This window comes from Danio rerio, chromosome 8 (genome assembly GCF_049306965.1).
Source record: "Danio rerio strain Tuebingen ecotype United States chromosome 8, GRCz12tu, whole genome shotgun sequence".
NCBI lineage: Eukaryota > Metazoa > Chordata > Actinopteri > Cypriniformes > Danionidae > Danio > Danio rerio.
In genome coordinates this window covers 57910739-57934313 of record NC_133183.1, presented here as the reverse complement: position 1 = coordinate 57934313, position 23575 = coordinate 57910739, and the positions used below count along the sequence as shown (strand labels likewise).

Genomic DNA, 23575 nt, shown 5'->3' with positions numbered 1-23575 from the left:
TCCCCCACAGTCCAAAAGACATGTGGTACAGGTGAATAGGGTAAGCTAAAAAGTCTGTAGTGTGTGTGTGTGTGTGTGTGTGTGTGTGTGTGTGTGTGTGTGTGAATGAGTGTGTATGTGTTTCCCAGTGATGGGTTGCAGCTGGAAGGGCATCCGCTGCATAAAACAAATGCTGGATAAGTTGGCGGTTCATTCTGCTGTGGCGACCCCAGATTAATAAAGGGATTAAGCCGAAAATAAAATAAAGGAATGAATGAAAAATAAAATAAAATAAAATAAAATAAAATAAAATAAAATAAAATAAAATAAAATAAGGAATAATATATATTGTAGGTAGACTGCCAAAATACTTGCTACTTGCACTGAAAGTAATGAGGGTCTAAAACAGAGCCTTGCCGTACTTCATGCTTTACACGTATATAAATAAGTATGATTTTGTAATCTATGGTTTTTATTAAACAATGTTTATTTAAAGTATTTTTTCTTCCAAACTGACTTACACATCAAGCACGCAACCAATGATTCAAAACTACAAGTTTCTACACCATTTTTGACATGTCATGGAATTTGCTTCATTGTGTGACTTCCGTTTAATCACCTTTTTGTGACTGTTGCTTTAAATTCAAATGAGATTGTGCTCTTTTCAAAAGAGGGCGGAGCTACAAACGCCTATGTGGCAGCATAGTGACAGATTTAAGACTCCAATAACGGATGGCTGCTTCTCATTCAGGGCTGTTTATGGTAATGTGGGAGAGATTCCCCCTCTAATGATACCTACAAAGGGAGAATGTCAAACAAAGTGTATTTATGAAGTGTGATTATTGAAAAATATAATTAATGTTTAAAATCAGATGCTGGCTATATTCACACATTGTGGCCTATAAGAGACTGTGATTTTACTGTCTTCATTACAATCATACTCTGTTGTTAAACTTATATAGCTTATAAAAATCACAGAGAGTTGGAACAAATAATTGAATCCCAGTTTGTTTCTTTGCCAAATAAAAATGTTCTGTGAATATGTGTATACATGTTATTATGGAGACATGGCGCCTGTCAATCAACTCAGTGGGCGGGGAAAACCGCACTGCTATGTCACGTTGCAAAGGGCCTCAAAATCACAGGGATTTGGGTCATAGTTTAACGTCAGGAAATTTTAAAAGAGACTCGTTGAGTTTATATCACTCTAATATGACAGTGGACACACTATACATACAGACAGTTCTGTCCAAACAGTTTACAAAAGATTATTTTCATCATAGGTGACCATTAAAAAAAAAATAATAATAATAATAATAAAAAATATAATAAAATTAAAATTAAAATAAAATAAATAAATAAATAAATGAAATAAAATAAAATAAAATAAAATAAAATAAAATAAAATAAAATAGAATAAAATAAAATAAAATAAAAAAAAATAGTGCTATCCCACTTAGTATAGTAAGACCTAAATAATTACTGAATTAATTTATAACGACTGAATCCACCGATCTGTACTAGTTTACCAAGAAAATCTATTTTAAAAGTTGGGATTAATTTAAAGCCACCAACAATTGTCACCGGCTTCGTCCGGTGTAGAAACAACAAACGGTCATGTTTAAAGTATAAACCCTGAACGATGTGTGTTTACGCAGCGGGCTGGCAATGTCGCTCTGTCCCCTGCACCTTTCTGGACTGGCACACACACGAGGTGGCTTTGTGGGAGATCCAGGCGTAGGCAGCATTCCTTTGATAGGATGATACATGGACTAAAGCTCTTCCATATGACACCCCTCACATGGCTGCTGTGTCTAGCCACCCTCTATCTCACTATGTGTGTGTGTGTGTGTGAGAGAGAGAGAGAGGATTTCACAGGCACAACGAGGGGTTTGTGATGACAGGGCCCAGGCCTCGTTACACACCAAGGCATCTGTGTGTCTTTATCTGTCTCCGCTCGCCCACCGCAGAGAGAACGAGATTGACACAAGGCCACAATGAGGCTTTCTGAGTTCATCGATTATCACATTCGGACAGAGATATCACATTCTCCAGTCGTCTGACCTCATGAAAGGCCAATTGTTGTGATTTCTTGCTCTCTTTCTCTACTTTTTCAATTCTTTGTAAGTGACAGAACATGTTGTAATGCAATTACTGTTTTATTTTTGGATTAAAACGGTAGCAAAGATATAAAACCGGGAGGCACTTTGTAAAAAATGTAATAAAAGTCAAGAGAACACATATTTTCATGTTGCTTTAACAAATTTGAATAAGTTAATCAGGTTTCAACTACATTTTTTTAAGTTATAAAAAGTTTAACTTAATATTTTAAGTCAGTTTGAGTGATGCAAGTTGAGATGACAAAAAAAGTATGTAAGTTTGACACCCAGTGGTTGAACTAGGTATTGCACCCTTGGTTTGAAACACATACAAGTGCAGGTTGCCAGATTGATAACATCAACAGGAGCGAGCCTAACTATCGAGCCTAAAGGCTGATTTAATTCGTTATCTAAATTAAAGCAATGACATGCAATAGAAGGAATATTTTCCATAATAAAATGACTTTTTGTCCTAACCAACACCTGACATGTATATTTTAGAAACAGCTATTTCCTGCAGCTGAACAACAAACAACTGCCAATGATCACTTAACCTCATGAGCTTTATTTAGTGTTAAATGCTAATAATGTTAGTTTGAATGCCATTTTACATGACATTTATTGCCATACTACCGAAAGCAGCAGCAAATAGTTCACCTCAGATCTTGAAAATTAAAATAAACCATCTGAAATTGAACTTTAGAACTGTGCCTCACATATCAGTGATTCAGCATCTACATTTAATAATATTAAAGAGGTTTAATATGTATTAATTAGATTAGAAACCTTACCATTTCGTTGGAGTGCAGTGAGTGCACTATTCTGTGCTTCTGAATGGCTTTATTTCAATTTCTGTCGTGTTTCGTCTGGTGCAAACAGCCAAACTGCTAATCACTGCAAATCTAGTCACGTAGCATGTTGTAAGGACTACAATGTGAGCCTGTTTACATTTGTAATGTATATATTATTTGCTAATTAATAACAACCTCATGTGGTACTCTGAATCTGTATCTCATTTCAAAGGCTGCTACTATCCACCGGAGATGGCATTTTCGGTCACAGACGCATACTTTAAGAGCCTTCCTGACTGTATAAATGAAATACACTGTTTTCTACCAAGGCAACCTGGGATGCTGAAATATAACTGGCTGAAGTGGCAGTGGGCGGGTTAAAAGCACCAAAACAAAGACAGCCGTTCCGGCACGTAACGCACATTTTCAAAGCAGAAAATCAGACTTCAGCATTGTTTTTCAGATAAACAAGAATGTTCACTTGGCGTGTTTCTTTAATATCTGGAAACATATTATGGTATTTTCACGCTTTAGAAGAGTCAAAACATACACATAGCATCTTTAATTCAACAAAAAATAAATAAATATGGCAGCAAGATTTTGTTAAACGGTGTAATCATAATTTTAAACAAGAATGTTACAATGTTACAGTAAAAATATGTCAATCGGTCAAATTATAACTTATTTTAATAAATTAATCAGGTTTCAACTATATTTTTTTAAGTTATAAAAAGTTTAACTTAATATTTTTAGTCAGTTGGTATTACTAGAAAAGATTTGATTCAACTAAAAATAAAATCAATCGGTCAAAATCTAACACTCTATTGACCTTAATCTTCAACGTGGATGCGCGCTTGTTTTAATAAACGGCAGAAAACGGTCAAACTACTGGCTCTACAAACAAACGTGTCCAAAACTATACAGTCAAAATAGAATCATAAAATAAGAAATATCAGTTTGCAACATCAAGAAGCATAACAAGTTGTTTTTAAAGTCTAAAAATGAATGGAAGTGAATGAGACCGGAAGTCTCGAGCCAAAAAGATTCAAATGGCTGTGCCTGTTATGTATGCGGAAAATAAGTTGAATAAGTTGAAAACTGACATGACATTCGACAGTAAACTATACTTTAATTGAGGCGCAGCTCACATTTGGGTGATTTCGTGTTATTGTTGATGTCATTGGTGCGGCAGTGGCTCAGTGTTTAGCACTGCTGCCTCACAGCAAAAAGGTAGCTGGTTGGATTCCTGGCTGGACCAGCTGGCATTTCTGAGTGGAGTTTGCATGTTCTCCCCGTGTTGGAGTGTGGGTTTCCTCCAAGTGCTCCAAACAGTCCTAAGATATGCGCTATAGGTGAATTGAATAAACTAAATTGACCGTAGTGTAAGAGTGTGTGTGAATGAGTGTGTGTCAATGTTTCCCAGTACTGGGTTGCAGCTAAAAGGGTATCTGCTGTGTAAAATATATGCTGGAATAATTGGTGGTTCATTCCATTGTGGTAAATAAAGGACTAAGCCGAAGGAAAATGAACGAATGATTGAGTTTACTTGAGTATTTTATTTTTGAAAAGTGTATGGGGCCTAAGACAGATCCTTGCAGCACTCCATACTTCACTGGCATTAACTTCTACACTGTAAAAAAATTATATGATCAATTAGTCAAGGCAACATATGGGTCATCGTAACTTATTAAACTAAGTTAATCATGTTCTAACTTAATTAAATAAGTTACGCAAGCTGTTTTAAATCAGTTTAACATAATATAAGTTCAATGGACTCATAAGTTTAACTTGATTTAGCTTAAAATTTTAAGGCAAACAGGATTTTTAACAGTGTACTTTTCATGGCGTTTTTTTTTTATATAAACATATACAGTTGAAGTCAGAATTATTAGCCCCCCTGTTTATTTTTTTCCCCAATTTTTGTTTAACGGAGAGAAGATTTCTTCAACACATTTTTAAACATAATAGTTTTTAAAAACTCATCTCTAATAACTGATTTATTTTATCTTTGCCATGATGAAAGCACATAATATTTGACTAGATATTTTTCAAGACACTTCTGTACAGCTTAAAGAGACATTTAAAGGCTTAACTGGGTTAATTAGGTTAACTAGGCAGGTTAGGGTAATTAGGCAAGTTATTGAATATTAATGGTTTGTTTTGTAGACTATCGAAAAAATATTGCTTAAAAGGGCTGATAATTTTGTCCTTAAAATTGTGTTTAAAAAATTAATAACTGCTTTTATTCTAGCTGAAATAAAATAAATCAGACTTTCTCCAGAAGAAAAAATATTATCAGACATACTGTGAAAATTTCCTCGCCCTGTTAAACATCATTTGGGAAATGTAATTTTTTTAAATTAAGTTGTTAAAGTTGTTAAATTTTTTATTTAATATAAAAATCTTAAGTATATTTAATATAAGAAGCACTTAAAACAAGTCAAGTTAAAGTGATGCACCTGTAGTTCATGCCGCCTGTGTGATCCTGAAACTTCATAAACCCACTAAAGCTCATCAAACCAAGAGGTGATTGGAAAACAAGAGCGCACAAACAGCACATGCAACTGCACAAATGATTTTAGGATACAGTTCCTCATTTATTTATTTTTTTGTGCGTCATTCGCCTTCCCCACTGCCGTGACCTCCTGGGTGGGCTAAACCCCCCTTTCGCCGCTCCTTATATTTTTTCAAGTGCTGTGCTGGTAGGTTGGAGTCTAATCCCTGTCTAATTCCCGGAGCTGATTGGGTTTACAGGGGCAGGGATCAGCAGTGTTGCCCGGTCCCGCACACAGCGACTCGGAGCCAGGCCCCTGCCCGGCACTGCCCGGCCCCTCCGCAGGAACAAAAGAGCCCCTGTTTGCTCACCCCTCGCACTCAAGAGGCTTAGGGACATTTTTCTCATTTTTGAACAGCTAATATCTTGCAAAAGTTGTCTAATCTCTTTAAGTTAAAGTTGAGCTTTTGTAAAAGCCCAGGCTAGCTGTGCTTATGACTTGACTGTTATCCAGCAGCATTTAATTAGGTCAGGGTGGGCCTCCGATGTGCACAACACATCGAGGATTGTGGGTATGCAAATGCGTCACATCATATCATCTTTATCAATGGAGGAATAATGCATATGACGTTACAAACATAAGCTCCACTGTGGACATTTGAATTAAAGGCAGAGTTCACTCCAAAATGGAAATTTGATTATCAATTGCTATTATTTACATTCACCCACCGCTTCTTCCAAACCTGTTTGAGTTTCTTTTTTCTGCTGAACACAAAAGAAAATGTTTTGAAGAATTTTGACCTTCTGTAGAGTTTATTTTACATACTATGGATGTCAGTGGTCTCACTGTAAATTCTGCCCTTCTGCAAATAGCATTTATATAGTTATAGTACTTTCATTAAACACCCTCGAAAAATAACTTAATAAACTGCTTATTTAAAATGAGTTGAAACTAGGGTTGCAATGATTAAACGATTTCACTATTAACCGCAATTTAATTCGTCACGGTTAATTAATCGTGAAGGCTTCTCAACACCATGTTACTGCATGGAACTAAACTACTGCATCTTAAGTTTGAAGTTCCGAACTTGTACAGTACACCATGCACACTGGATTAACTATGGCTGAGGCTATTAAATAAGGGCCAGTCACATATCACTTCTTTTGCACGCGCAAGTTCGTTATTTCCAATGGAGGCGCGTGATTTGCATATATGGAGCGACGGACTGGTGCTTTTTTAGACGCACGTACTAGTTGAAAGAATGCAGTGAGCGCCCTACACAGATTAAAACAAATCTAAATGAAATATACCATATGAAAAATACCGAACTATTTTGTTATATAGTTGATAAAAAGGTTCAGCAGCCTTTGAATACATTTCTTCACTGTAAAAGGGAAATACATAGCTATTATGTAACTTAGATTTACATTAGACAAGTGCTACTTATTTTGTTTATTCACTTATTTATAGATTTTTAATTTTATTTATTTTATTTATCATTTAATTTATTAAAAAAATAATTTTTAATTTATTGATTTATTTTAAATTCATTTATTTAAAAATATTTATATACTTTCATTTATCTTTAATTTACTTATTTAATTTTATTTATTTATTTTCATTTATTTTTAATTTATTTACGTTTAATTAATTAATTTAGGTGACGCAGTGGCGCAGTAGGTAGTGCTGTTGCATGACAGCAAGAAGGTCGTTGGTTCGAGCCTCAGCTCAGTTGGCGTTTCTGTGTGGAGTTTGCATGTTCTCCCAGCGTTCGTGTGGGTTTCCTCCGGGTGCTCCGGTTTCCCCCACAGTCCAAAGACATGCGATACAGGTGAATTGGGGAGCCTAAATTGTCCGTAGTGTATGAGTATGTGTGTGAATGTGTGTGTGGATGTTTTCCAGAGATGGGTTGCGGCTGGAAGGGCATCCGCATTGTAAAAACGTGCTGGATAAGTTGGCGGTTCATTCCGCTGTGGCAACCTCAGATTAATAAAGGGACTAAGCCGACAAAAAAATGAATGAATGAATGAATAATTAATTTATTTAAAATTTATTAAAATGTATATTAATTTATTAAAATTGTATTAATTTATTTATTGTTATTTATTTTATTTCATTTATTTAAAATTAATTAATAAATGTTTCTTATTTCAAATTTATTTATTTACATTTTATTTATTTATTTACATTTTATTTGTTTTATTTATTGACATTTATTTTCAGTGTAAAATTATTACTTATTTTTAAATGCCAAAACTTTTTCCGCTAATTTTTAATTCCAAAGAGAATTAGACTATTGTTTGTTTTTATTATTGTTTTGCGTCACATTATTTGGTTACTGAGCAGTAATAAATAACACTTTAAAATATAAGGAGTTTTCATGTGATTTTCTAAACCTGCTGTGTTTTGAAATTAATGAATGCATAATAATCGTGAAACCGTGATTATTCCTCAGACTATAATCGCACAACCAAAATCTATAATCGTTGCATCCCGAGTTGAAACAACAGATTTATTCATATTTTTTAGGGCACAACTTAATTGTCTTATGTTAAATCCACATACATTTGTAAAAATTCAGTCGACTTAATCAATTTGTGTTAAGACGACATGATGGAAATGTGTGGAACCCAGAATTGTTTATTTACAGTGTAGTTCTGCATATTGACTACATTACAAGCTCAAACACTGATCATCCAATCAGACGCTCATAATCCAATGAGCAACGGACTGCGGGAAGCCAGACGAGAGCATGTTTCTAATGGACAAGTGAAACTTCATCACCATTATGCACCAAGCAAGCACACAAGTTATAAGAGCCTGATTAATCACATAATTACATACAATACAAGCTTGAACGGAGAGGGAAAGCACATGACATCGGCATGAACTGAGATGGGAACACTTGAATTACAGTTTTCTGCTCGTCTTATTTACCTTTGTAATGAGATCAAGACACAAGACACCACTTTCGACAATAGCCTGTGCGTTGTGTGCAAGTACATACTAATTCTCCTTTCCCTCTCTCTTTGGAGTTTGGGTTACAGGAAGTTAACCTGAGCCGCGCTCCGCCTCCCCGGGCCGTCAAGCTGTAAAGAAGATGGGGCGTTGAACACCTGGACGTGCTTTTGAGAGACAGGGTCAATGAGACACTAAACGATGGCGATACCGCACAAACTCGGGGCCGTGACCTCGACGTTTGGTGCTCGAGGACTTGTCGGAGTTGTGCTTGGAGCTGCCGCTGTTTGCCCAGTGTGGTGTCTGTTTTGACAAGCCTGTCTAATAAAATATATGGCGAGCTTAAAGCGCTCCTCTGGCAAAGACACCTCATCAGCCACACAAATCCACCGGAGAGTTCAGAAAAAAGTCATAAGCTAAGATTTATAGAATTACAGGCTATAAGCTTCTTTATGCCATCGAATTCATGCACGCGCGAGTTTCACAATACAAATTTCGTAATGAGAGTCAACAAACTGCAGGTAATGGAATGCATTTGCAAGATTCGAGACCAAACCAAAACTGCAAGGCCCAGTTTACACCTGCACTGTAAACCCCTAACAGTCAACTTTATCAAATGAAATGAGTGTAGCTAACTCAAAATTGACTTAAAGTTAATTAAATACCTCATTACTTCAACTTAAATGGTGTACGTTCACAGTACTCATATAGATGAGTTTTTAACTCAAATGGTTTGTTGCAACGGTTTGAGTTGCCTTAACTTAGTGAAGTTTATCTATAAACTAAAAACTGTAAACTTTAAACTTTCGAGAGGATCACGTGCTTATGATTGATACGGCTGGCCCTGAGTCAAGCTAATATACGAACCACCAATCAGACGATTTCCAACTCAGTATAAATAACCAAAGCATCATGCCTTTACGGTGATGCAGTGGCGCAGTAGGTAATGCTGTCGCATCACAGCAAGAAGGTTGCTGGGTTGCAGGTCTGAGCCTTGGCTCAGTTGGCGTTTCTGTGTGGAGTTTTGCATGTTCTCCCTGCGTTCGCGTGGGTTTCCTCCGGGTGCTCCGGTTTCCCCCACCATCCAAAGACATGGGGTGCAGGTGAATTGGGTAGGCTAAATTGTCCGTAGTGTATGAGTGTGTGTGTGAATGAGTGTGTGTGGATGTTTCCCACTGATGGGTTGCGGCTGGAAGGGCATCCGCTGCGTAAAAACTTGCTGGATAAGTTGGCGGTTCATTCCGCTGTGGCCACCCCAGATTAATAAAGGGACAAGAAAATGAATGAATAAATGAATCTTGCCTTTAGTCATCTTCGTGTTAAAGAATCGGAGGTAAAACCTTTTGGTTTTACAGTGTGTTATTAAAATACATTTTGGTTGATTGAATGAAAAGTTTGAATCTTTACCTGATGTTTTAATCTGTTTACACACATGAAAAAAATACTATAGTAATTATATGAGTGCTGGACACACATTAATGGTGATTAAATCACATCCAAAATGAAAGGCCACTTTATTAGGTACACCTGTCCGACTGCTGGTTAACACAACTTTTTAATCAGCCAATCACATGGCAGCAACTCAATGCATTTAGGTACTGTATGACATAAAGTATTATTACTGGTCTATAAATCACTAAATGGCCTAGGACCTAAATACATCACAGATATGCTCACTGAATACAAACCCAACAGATCACTCAGATCTTTAGGATCATATAAACTAGAAGTTCCAAGAGCTCTGCCAAAGCAGGGTGAATCGGCTTTTAGCCACTATGCCCCTCGCTGCTGGAATCAGCTTCCAGAAATGATCAGATGTGCACCAACATTAGGCACATTCAAATCAAGACTGAAAACACATCTGTTTAGCTGTGCCTTTACTGAATGAGCACTGTGCTGCGTCCGACAGATTGCACTATCATGTTTTTCTCTTCTTCTTCATTCTTTTATATCACATCTTACCTGTTTTTATGTTTTGTTTTGTTTTTCCTCATTTTTATTATTTGTTTTTATTTTTATTTTACTTGTTTCTTTTATTCTTGTTTATGTAAAGCACTTTGAATTGCCACTGTGTATGAAATGTGCTATATAAATAAACTTGCCTTGCCTTGCCTTGCCTAGACATGGTCAAGACGATCTGCTGCAGTTCAAACCGAGCATCAGAATGGGAAAGAAAGCTGATTTAAGTGACTTTGAACGTGGCATGGTTGTTGGTGCAAGACAAACTGGTCTGAGTATTTCAGAAACTGCTGATCTACTGGGATTGTCACGCACAACCATCTCTAGGGTTTTCAGAGAATAGTCTAATAATAGTAATAATCACTACTTTTGAGTACTTTTAAAAGGACTGCTTTTTACTTACACTTTGAGTAATATTTACAACAGATACTTTTACTCTACATGCACTACATTTTTGGGCAAGTAATGATACTTTTACTTAAGTATGATTCTTCAGTACTCTATTCAACACTGCACAGGACTGATTTTTCTAATCCCCATAGACAGTAAACAGTAAAGTAGCGACAGCAGGTTGAAGGAAAGTAGATGAGTAAAAGTACCAATACTGCAGTACAAATGTTCTCAAAGGAAAGTAAAAGTTCACATTTTTAAAACTACTTAGTAAAATACAATTTCTGAGAAAAATTACTCAATTGTAGTAATTTGAGTATTTGTGATTTGTTACTTTACGCCACTGTGTGTGCAGCTATATTTTTGCTGTTTATTATTTCCATTTCTCTCATAGCCGACAGAATCGGAAGTTCCAAAACAATCACATTGCAGAATATAATCAATATGCTTTCCATCACGATCTTGGATACATAACGAACATTAAAGAGATCTCATTTGTGCTTGTTCTTTTCTACGGGTTCTAACGAACCCCTCATACCGCATCCATCCATCCATCCACACTGTTCTGCCGCCCACCACCCCTCATCCCCATCTCTCTTTCTCCCTCCCTGCGGACACAGATGTGCCAGAGCTGGTGAGTTGTAAGCCGGGTGCGTTGGCACAGAGCGAGAGCTACAAAGAGCGTCTGATTGGAAGCAGCGGGTGAGGACCTTTAACGAGAGCCAGTGAATAGGGGACAGCAGCGGCCCGGACCGCCTCCGCTCTCTACACTTCTTCACACACCCAGCTGCCTCTCTCCATCAAAAGCCACACGCAACAGGCGTCCATCTTCTGGCCAGCTTTTAACACACACACACACACATACATTATATATATATATATATATATATATATATATATATATATATATATATATATATATACATATACAGTTGAAGTCAGAATTATTAGCCCCTCTATATAATTTTTTTTCCAATTTCTGTTCTCACGGAGTGAGGATTTTTTCTAAACCCATTTCTAAACATAATTTTCTAATTTATTTTATCTTTGGCATGTAGACAGTACATAATATTTTACAAGGTATTTTTCAGGATACTAGTATTCAGCTTAAAGTGACATTTAAAGGCTTAACTAGGTTAACTAGGCAAGTTAATTAGGCAAATTATCACATAATGATGATTTGGTCTGCAGAACATCAAAACTTTTTTTTATTATTGACCTTAAAAAGGTTTTTAAAAATGTAAAACTGCTTTTATTCTAGCCGAAATAAAACAAATCAGACTTTCTCCAGAGAAAAAAAATTATAGGAAATACTTTAATATAACAGGAACAATGTTTAAAAATATAATAATTTTTACTTAAAAATATATATATATATATATATATATATATATATATATATATATATATATATATATATATATATATATATATATATATATATATATATATACATATATACCTGTATAGTATTTTTCCAACGTTACAAGCCACTCGCCATTTTCACTAGCCACAATTTTGTTGTTGGGAAAATAGCCTATATTTGCATAAATTTGATGGGAATGGAGGATAAGAAAAAGTCCAACCTAAAAGAAACCAAATATCACTTTTTAATGATGTTGCAGCTTGACGTTGTGTGGACATTACACCTAAGACATCTATCAGATACCTGACGAATAAATGTCAGTATTTGACGTCAATATGACATTGGTTTAACATGTTGGCTCGACATTGAATTTTCGTCACTTTCCGACACAACCTTAAATCAGCCAAATATCAACGTCAATAAAACTAAAAACATAGTTTTAATTGACTTTAATTCTTAAGAATTTAGACAACTTAATCTACTCTAGCCAGAGGCTATTCCGTTTCAGTTAAGCAAAAGCACACACTCAGGTATATGAAAAAGACCTGAGTTTACCTTTGCGTGAATTTCGGGATGATGTCGCTTTAGTTTAATTGTTTTATCAGGTATATACTCCCCACACGGTTTACGGTCTTTTTGTCTTGACGTCTAACTTGAATCTTGAATTTTATTATAGTTGAATCAGACAGACGCTCCTATGGAAGATGATGTAATTGCTTCCCATGTCCCAGTGACCAGTTACTTTTCAAATGTGCATGTGTGTGTCATGCATCACACACACCAAGATTAATTCTGATTGGATATTTTCCTCAATCACATTTTCGTCTTGTTTTTATTAGTCAACGAAAACGTCCGTATATTTCTATTATAGCTGTCATCATCATCACTTAATTTTAATGTACTTTTCATCTGTAGAAACTTGTTTGCCACGACAATTATGACCAGAAATTTCTGTCAACAAAATAACTCTATTTAAAGCACAACTCTATTTAAAGCACAAGAGCTTTCAAAGAACCGGGCTCGACTTAATTCATATCTGATTCCACACAATCATAAAAATCATGCCTAAAATCAACTCCCCATCTTTCCGTGATTGAAAACAAGCATCTCTGTGTGTGCGTGTGTGTGTGTTAGAGATCTACCCATTTACTGCTATGTCAACCTCAATGTGGATGACAGAACAAAAACGACACAGTGGAGCTGTCCGGTTCAGGGCAGCGACACATATTTCACCACTGACATTTTAGACTCGTGGAGCCAAAGGCCTTTTAGCAGAATGACCTTTGGTATTGATTCGGACCCTCTGCATCCATCTGAGCCTCACGCTGGGCCGAGAGGCTGATTTCCATCAGAGGTGGAGAAGAGAAGGTGAATGCAGAGGTGAGAAGCGCGCTGGGATTGGTGCACTTCCAAGAAATAGAGCGGCGATCGGAGAATGTCAGCAGCTTTTGAGGTTCAGCGCATACAAACATGTAATAACTAGCGCTGTCGTTTGATTCAGAAATGTAATCGCGATTAATTATCACACTGGATTATTTATTTTAAATCAGGGTAATGGTTGACATCTAAATTTTATCACTTGACCCAATAAAAAATAAATTATTTATTTTAAACAATATTTTCTTCATGAGAACAATTTTATATAACCTGGTACAAAGAAAGTCAATTAATTGAAATTCTCTTCTTGTTCTGAACAAGGAGATATAGCTTTAATCAAAACAACAATTCCTATAAAAAGTTCATTCATCCAATTTTAAAAAATGTAGGGTAATGGTTTTACATTTAAATTTGATCATTTGAGACAATGAAAAATAAATCATTTGCTTCAACATTGCTTTTTTTTAAGTTCTAAGCATATTGAGCTTCTGTTTAATATGCATGCACTGGGCTGTGTGAGTAACATTCACATTTTACATTGGTCAAAACAAATATTTCTTACACTCAAAAAACATTTTTTTGCTGCTTGTTTAAACTCCTTAATGAGAAACGAGCTGAATCAACACAATTCCTGAGTTTTTTGGGGGATGAAAATTTTTATGTTCAATCTACTTTATTTTTAAAAACGATTTGTCTCAGGAGAGCATGAAGGACTTGTGTAGAACCCAGCATTTGTTACAATGTAGATGAGCTCTTAATCAAAAACATTTACATTTAACTATGTTTTGAACTTAAAATATATTACTTGAAAAATAAAACAAGTAAAATATTAAACTGAAATGAAAGATACATTTGTAATTGGATGAAGTACGAATTGAATTTGTTTTTCAGTGCATGATCACACATATTAAATGTTCTAAATGCACCTTAAATTAATATCATGTTGCTTTTGAAGCCTTCATAACAAGGTGCACATAAGAACTGAAATATAACATTGCTTTATCGGGATGCAACAAAATGAAAATGCTAGGCCAAAGCATTTAAATGCCATTTAAATAGTCAATTTTGTCTTGTTTTTTACAGAAAAATAATCAATTTCAAAAGTATATTTATATACAGTTAATCAACACATTTCTTACATTTTCAGCTCTATACACCAACACAATCGAAATGAAATGAAAATTTGCTTTAACAGCAGACTGTCAGCTTTAATTTGAGGGTATTGACATTCAAATCGGGTGAACGCTGTAGGGATTACATTAGTTTGCATATGTGCCTCCCACTTGTTAAGGGTCCAAAAGAAATTGGACAGAATAATAATCATACATCAAACGTTCACGTTTTAATACTTTGTTGCAAACCCTTTGCAGTCAATATATATAATTTGTACTTTTGTAACAAAGAACATAAAAATGTGCGATTGAATTGCGATAAATCATTTGAGGATAATTGTGATTTAATATTTTAATCGATTGACAGTCCTAGTTATTACATGTTTGTATATGCACTAAACCTCAAAAGCTGCTATATATACAAACATATATATTCACCTTATTCTCAGCTGTCGAGCGGGCGCTGCCATTTGAATCTTTTTGTCTCGCGACTTCCGGTCACATTCACTTCCATTAATTTTTTGACGTTAACAACTGCTCGTTACGCTGCTTGATGTTGCAATTTAATATTTTCTTATTATATTATGCTACTTGGTCTGTGTAGTCATGCAAACATTTGTTTGTTGAGCAAGTAGTTTGGCCATTTTCTGCCGTTTATTATTCCTAGTCATTTCTCCCATAGGCGACTGAATCGGAAGTTCTAAGACAATCGCGAAAACAGGCGCACTTCCGCATTTTAGAATAAGGTCAATATGTATATATATATATATATATATATATATAGATATATATATATATATATATATATATATATATATATATACATATATACATATATATATATATATATATATATATATATATATATATATATATATATATATATATATATACATATATATGTGTATATATATATATATATATATATATATATATATATGTATATATATATGTATATATATATATGTATATATATATATATATATATATATATATATATATATATATATATATATATATATATATATATATATATATATATATATATTGACATTCCAACATATGAAAGATCAACAAAACGATATAAATACTTTTATTTACCTTTTTAAATATTAAGCTAAATGCTCTTCTGTAGCTCAAGAACATTGACTGGCTTTGCTGAGGCAAAAGTAATGTTTCATAACAATATTTACACACTCTTAAGCTGCACTGTAAAAAATGGCCGTGATTTCAACGGTAAAAAACTGTAAAAATTCTAAAGTTCAAATCCGTAAACTGGTTAACGATGTTTCCTTAATATACATACGAATAACTAAAATATATACTATATATACTATAATATATACGAATAACCGTAAAATTGACTTTCCCAGAATTCCCTGCATGGCACATCCCTTTTTATGCATTTTATTTACATTAATATGGATCTTTTTAGTTGTTTCCCCATCAGTTATGTATATTAGAGATTTATGTTACATCTAATGTTGATAAACAATGTTTATTTCATGACTTTATAATTTATAATTTTATGCAACATGCAGACAAAACAATGTTTGAGCATTTACATGAAGTGTGATGCATTCAAAATGACACACTGTTTCTTTCATCAGTAGTCTTAATGTTCACCTTCAGCGATATGTCATGATGGGACAGTAAAGATGGTCAAAACTACACTAAAAATGGACAGAAATCAAACACTTCAGTTACTGGCTGCACATTTTCCCAGCTATGTGCTGGGACATAGGTCAAAGTGTTCATAAATAAATGAGGTGTTAATGAAATGAGTGTCGTTTAAATAAACTTGCGCTAACCGATTATTATTAATGCACAGCCCTAGTAATAACACGATATTTTTTCAGTGCTGTTGTTTCCTCTATTTGCTTATTCAGTAGTAAAGTGTAAAAGAAATTCCCTAAAGTTGGTTATTACATTGTAATAACAGTGTGTTACAATGTAATTACTTTGTCATAAAGACCCAAACATTAGCTCGGACTTCGTAAGATAATTCCAGGCTATTGTTTACATTTAACACAATTGGTGGGCGATACTGTTAACCGAATGACTGTATAAAAGGTTAAGTCAAAACAATAAATAACAATGATCTAATAAAGAGGTGATAATAGCGTTTAGAGTAATTCAGGAAATGCGATAGGACAACACGAGCGCCTTAAATAATCATCCGAATGAAGAGGTGATATCATTCCGCAAATAATCACTCGCTATTCTATTAATAGCAGCCAAATTTCTTGACTTGGGAATTTGGCACGCATTCCCAGACATTCTCTTTCTTCTGCCTCATGGATTGGACTAAAAAAAAATATTCTGCCACTTTAGTGATGCTACATACAAAGTATTCCTGCTATTTTTAACTTGTGCCATGCTAATGTATCAAAATCCTGTCAAGGGTGCCAAGAAAATCAGCAACCCCTCCCTCAAAACCCCTCAGCTATTTAACCCTCTCTCTCAATCTCCTCAACAATGCGTAAAATGAAGATGGCAGTGTCTTTGCAAACACTGTTTAGCATCTTAATTAGCGATGCTGATAAACGACTCTAATGACAAGGGGTTAATTGGCAGTTCCTGCTTGTCGAGAGAACAACAAACAATTTGAAATCGGCACTTAGTGTCTGTGTGCTAAATTACAGACGCTGCACAAAGATCAATGTCCAATCAAACAGCGGACGAGCCTTTTGAAAGCGCGATCAAGCTCTCCACTCGCCATTCAGCTGTAATTAAGGCCTGTTAATTGTCACAAAAGCCGGTTGCCATTCATTCCTTCATTTTCTTTCGGCTTAGTCTCTTATTATCAGAGGTCACCACGACGAAATGAACCGCCAACTATTACAGCATATGTTTTTATGAAGCAGACGCCCTTCCAGCCTCAACCCAGTACTGGGAAGCATGCATACACACTCACGTTCACATACACTACAGCCAATTTAGTTTATTCAATTCACCTAGAGCGCATGTGTTTGGATTGTGGGGTAAACCGGACCACAAACCCGCACCAATACGAGAGGAACATGCAAACTCCACACAGAAACTTCACACTCTTTTCTTGTAAATTTTTGATGTTTAAAGATACAGAGAGAGAGAGAGAGACTCTGTGTCTGCATGTGCTTTTTTTTACTGATTTGTTTAGATGTTCTCACTTGTCCCACTGAGAACCATTTTGAACTATAACGCAACCTGCTGCTTATGGAAATAGGTGTTCATTTTATTGAAATTTATTCATGTTCCTTCAGAGTAATCCCTTATTTATTAAGGGTCACTACAGAGGATTGAATTAGCAACTATTCTGGTATACTGTATGTTTTACACAGCAGATGCCCTTCCAGCTGCAACTCAGTACTGGGAAATTTTAAAAAATTATTATTATGAAATTATTAGACTTTAAAATTAATCAACAATGCCTTTATTTATGTATATGTTGTCGAATCTATGTTGACATGACTATTATATTATATTATATTATATTATATTATATTATATTATATTATATTATATTATATTATATTATATTATATTATATTATTCATTTTCTTGTCGGCTTAGTGCCTTTTTTAATCCGGGGTCGCCACAGCGGAATGAACCCCCAACTTATCCAGCAAGTTTTTACACAGCGGATGCCCTTCCAGCCGCAACCCATCTCTGGGAAACATCCACACACACATTCCCACACATACACTACGGACAATTTTAGCCTACCCAATTCACCTGCACCGCATGTCTTTGGACTGTGGGGGAAATCGGAGCACCCGGAGGAAACCCATGCAGGGAGAACATGCAAACTTCACACAGAAACGCCAACTGAGGCAAGGTTCGAACCAGTGACCCAGCGACCTTCTTGCTGTTAGGCGACAGCACTACCTACTGCTCCACAACCTCGCCCTATATTATATTATATTATATTATATTATATTATATTATATTATATTATATTATATTATATTATATTATATTATATTATATTATATTATTCATTTTCTTTTTCGCTTAGGAAAAACAAATACTATGAAAGCCAATGGTCACAGATTCTACAAAAGCTTAATGATTACAGATCTATTCCTTTAAATTATTTTTAAACTGCTTAAATAAATTATTTCTGTTACTCATTAATTTAAGGTGATGCAAAAAATAACAAATAACAAATATTATTAACCCCTGAATTATTAACCCCTCTGTTTATTTTGTTCTACAATTTCTGTTCAACGCATTCTGTTTAACACATTTATAAACATAATAGTTTTAGTAACTCATTTCTAATGACTGAATGATTTTAACTTTGCCATGATGACAGTAAATACTATTTTACTAGATATTTTTCAAGACACTTCTATACAGCAAAAAAGTGACATTAAAAGTAACATTAATTAGGTTAACTAGGCAGGTAAGGCTAATTAGGCAAGTTATTGTAAAACGATGGTTTGTTCTGTAGACTATGGAAACAATATAGCTCAAATGGACTAATAATTTTAACCTGAAAATGGTTCTTAAAAAATTTAAAACTGCTTTTATTCTAGCCAAAATAAAACAAATAAGACTTTCTCCAGATGAAAAAATATTATCAGACATACTGTGAATTTCCTTGCTCTGTTAAACATCATTTGGGAATATTTAAAAAAGAAAAAAATTCAATATATATATAATTCAATATAAATATAAGTAACACAATCTATTGAGAATTTTGATAATATAAATTCACAGTAAAAATTGCGGGTTCCACTCAACTCCTTTATGCTTTCCTACCGTCAACCTGATTTGACCAAGTACAAGGACATGTTCCTGGATTAACATCTATGTTGATCCTGGAATAACATTCCAATAAGCCAATCAGAATTAAGGAATATGTTTACCGTTTATGTCAAGTTTAGGCTTACGTTTAGAGTTATGCACGTTTATGAGTGTCATCCAACTATTCATGACATGTGTTGTCCCAACACAAGTTTATTCAGTTAGTTTAATTGTTTTTACAAATTCAAGGGGATTAAACACAAAACAATCAAGTTGTCCTAAAAGCTTAAGAATTGTGTTGCTTCAACTCATTTTAAATAAGTTTGAACAAGCAGCAAAAGGCATTTATCTGTAATTTCAAAGAAATTCACAAAAAGGTCATATTTAACTATTCTCAGTATGTATAATTAGCATTAAAACAAACTGGTGGTATTTTTAAAAGCCGAAAGGGTAAGTGCATACCAACCCACACGGCATGCTGCAAAGAAAAGGTCAGTTATTGACTAACTCTCCAGGCCTTCGGTATTGGTATTGACTCCTATCGGCTCTCACTAATTGTGTTTAAGTGCCGGGTAATCGGCACTCTATTGTCGGTTTCCAAATTAGTAATCAACTCTAACAGGCCTACACAATTACCGCCCTCGCTGTGGCACATTCGAGGGGCCTTCTAAACGATATAAATATCCTCTGTCAGTGGCTCAGGGAAAGTTTGTCTTTTCTTGCTTCCACTTAAAGCAAACACAATGAAGACTAAATCCAACAGGCTTCGATAGTTAGTCTATAGCTACTGTGATTAAACGCACAATAACATGGTTTGGCTAAAGCAGTCTACTTCGAAACGTGTGGTTGATTAAAGTGCGGTGAAATACGGTAGAATAAATTCCCACAGACTAGATCTGAACATATCTTTAGCTTTGTCTCTATTCACATATTTTGGTGTAGCGCTTGAACAAACTGGTGGATAGAAATGCCAAGTACTTGTGTAAATAAACTTCTAAATTAATCTATAAAATATATGTTAAAAATCTGACAAATGCAGTTACCAGAATTATTCATTCATTCATTCATTTTCTTTTCGGCTTAGTCCCTTTATTAATCCGGGGTCGCCACGACGGAACGAACCACCAACCTACCCAGCACATATTTTACGCAGCATATGCCCTTCCAGCCGCAACCCATTTCTGGGAAACACACTTATTCACACTCATCCACTATTGGCAATTCAGCCTACCTAATTCACCTGTACCACATGTCTTTGGACTGTGGGGAAAACTGGAGCACCCAGAGGACACCCAAACGAACGCAGGCAGAGCATGCAAACTCCACACAGAAACAGTCAACTGACCCAACAAGGCTCGAACCAGCCACTTTCTTGCTGCAAGGCGACAGCACTACCTACTGCGCCACTGCGTCACCCGTTGCCAGAATTATATGAGGTAAAATAATGGTAAAAACTGTAAAAGAAATCGCAAAAGTTTACAGTAAAATACCGTATTTCATTTATTCAACGTGTTATACACCAATTATTCCTGCCAACATTGAATATATCATGTAAATAAAACATTATCCATAAAATTTAAGTTCAAAATCTGACAGATGTAATTGCCAAATTGATATGAGGTAAAATGGTAGAAACTGTAAAACAAATTACTTAATTTATGTTAAAATACCATATTTTATTAGTTCAACGTGGTATACACAAATCATTCCTGCCAACATTGAATATACACTAAAAATAAAACAAAATGCATAAAATTTATGTTAAAAATCTGACAGATGCAGTTGCCAGAATTATATGAAGCAGAATAATGGTAGAAACTGTAAAAAAAATTACAAAATTTAATTTAAAAAAAAATAAATAACCGTATTTTGTTAGTTCAAGGTGTTATACACCAATCATATTTAATATCAATCAACCAATCAACATTGAATATACACACAAAAAAATTATAAATACAACAAATTAATGTTAAAAATCTGACAGATGTAGTTGTCAGAATTATATAAGGGAAGATAATGGTAGAAACTGTGAAAGAAGTGACAAAATTTACGGTAAAATAACATATTTCGTTAATTCAATGTGTTAAATATACATTGTAATATACATTGTAAAATTTATGTTAAAAATCAGACAGATGCAGTTGCCGGATTTATATGAGGTAGAATAATGGTAAAAACTAAAATAAATTGCTACATTTACAGTAAAATATTATAATTTATCAGTTCACCCTGTTATACAAAAATCATTCCTTTTAACATTGAATATACACTAAAAATAAAACAAAATGCATAAAATTTAAGTACAAAATCTGACAGATGTAATTGTCAGAATTATATGAGGTAGAATAATGGTAAAAACTGCTAATTAAAATACTGTATTTACAGTAAAATAGCATATTTTATTATTTCAATGAGTTATACACCAATTACACCTGCCAACACACTGTAAAAAATGTTAATAAAATTTGACAGATGCAGTTGTCAGAATTACGTAATGTAGAATAAAGGTAGAAACTGTAAAAGAAATTACAAAATTTACAGTAAAATAACATATTTCGTTAATTCAACGTGTTATACACCAATTACACCAGCCATTTTTCTCCCATAGTTCAGCCCCCCACACCCCAATCCTCAGATTTTTGGTTCAGACTAAAACACCCACCAGTCCTCAACTTGGATATAGTATCCGATTGCTGCAGCAGCATGAAACTCTGTCCATATCACATTTACTAAAACACCACAAATTTCCAATTTCAGATAAGGATAACACCAATGTTTTGAAATAAATCTATGAGAAAGCTACTAATATATTGAAGATGTTCAGTGTCATTCACGCAACTATTAAAAACTATCATGTTGACACACGAGAAGCTAGAGTAATTCATTAAATCATTATTTATCAACATTAGATATAACATTAAATTCTAATGTGCATTATTGATGAGAAAAAACTAACCATAGTAATCGTAAATTGTGTAATGCCATGCAGGGAATTCTGGGAAGGTCGTCAATTAATGTTTAGTAAGTAAAATGTTTTTATATAGTGTATTTATCGTGTATGGTCATACACCCAAAGTGCTTTCCAGTCATGAGGAGGGTCTCTCCATACCACCACCAGTGTGCAGCATCCACTTGGGGCGACAGGACAATGGCACCAGTGCGCTCACCACACACCAGTTATAGGTGTAGTGGAAAGACAGTCATGTCGGTGGATGGGGATGATTGGGAGGTCATGATGTGTAAGGGCCGATGGAGAGAATTTGCCCAAGACACCAGGGTTATACCCCTAGTCCTTACGAGAAGTACCATCGAATTTTTAATGACTAAGGCCCCGTTTACACTAGTGCGTTTTAGTTTTAAAACGGCGTTTTAGAATAAAAACGATCCGCGTCCACACTCGCGTTTTACCCAGCGTTTCTGAACAGCTCTCCGTCCACACCAAAACGCTGAAAACGCACATCACGTGACCACACTCACACTCTCGGGCAAGCGCTGCAGCCCATATACCCAGATGAGAGCTCTGCTAGTCGGACTTCTCATCAAGCATCTCCCGCTGGATCTAATATCACTATATTTATTAAACGGGATATTTCATTTATCTTGTTGTCTTTATCTAACGACATATTCCCTGACTTTGGGCATTGGAATCTATTACTTGTTCTCAGGTAACGTGTTTTGGCTGAGAGCAAAGATAAGTTAATGATTAATGTAACCACGTACATTCTGTAGCCTATATTGACTGATCGCTTGCCTTTATTTCCTATAATGTATAAACTTATTATATGTTATACTTTTATAATGGCCATTATCGATTATTAAAACTGATATTCAGCAAAAGAGAGGGTGTGTTTCGTATTTTCACTGAAATTGAAAGAAGGCAGTTGTTATCGGCTCCGTTTTGTTATAAATATCCACACAGTGAAGATGACGCTCATATATGCAGCACGACGCCTCCACATTTCTTCTGTCTAAGTTGCTAATATTAAAATGAAAATAGGCAGTTCCTTAAATCATGTTTACATTTTATTGTTGAGAAAGTGAAACAACGTAGCCAGGGTGATGTGAATGAAGTTATAAAGTACACTGTTCCCTTTGAAGATTTACCAGTGTCCTCGGTATAGTCTGTTTTCAATATCAAACTGAGAAGAAGAGACTGCAGCCTTGATCAAATTTGCGAAGTCTGAACTTACACGGAGAGAAAGCAGGACTGAACTGTGCGTGTTAGGCTACTTAATATTCAGGAAAAGCCCCAATCAGAGAGGCGAACGTCTGCAGCCCCGCCTCCGTTTTCAGATGTCTCCGTTTTCCATCATCC

General features: G+C 34.9%; 1 protein-coding gene across 38 annotated transcripts in view; it reads right to left on the bottom strand.

Moving 5' to 3' along the window:
- Positions 1-23575, bottom strand: part of prdm16 (PR domain containing 16) — a 476324-nt gene that overhangs the window by 372822 nt on the left and 79927 nt on the right. The window lies entirely within an intron of this gene.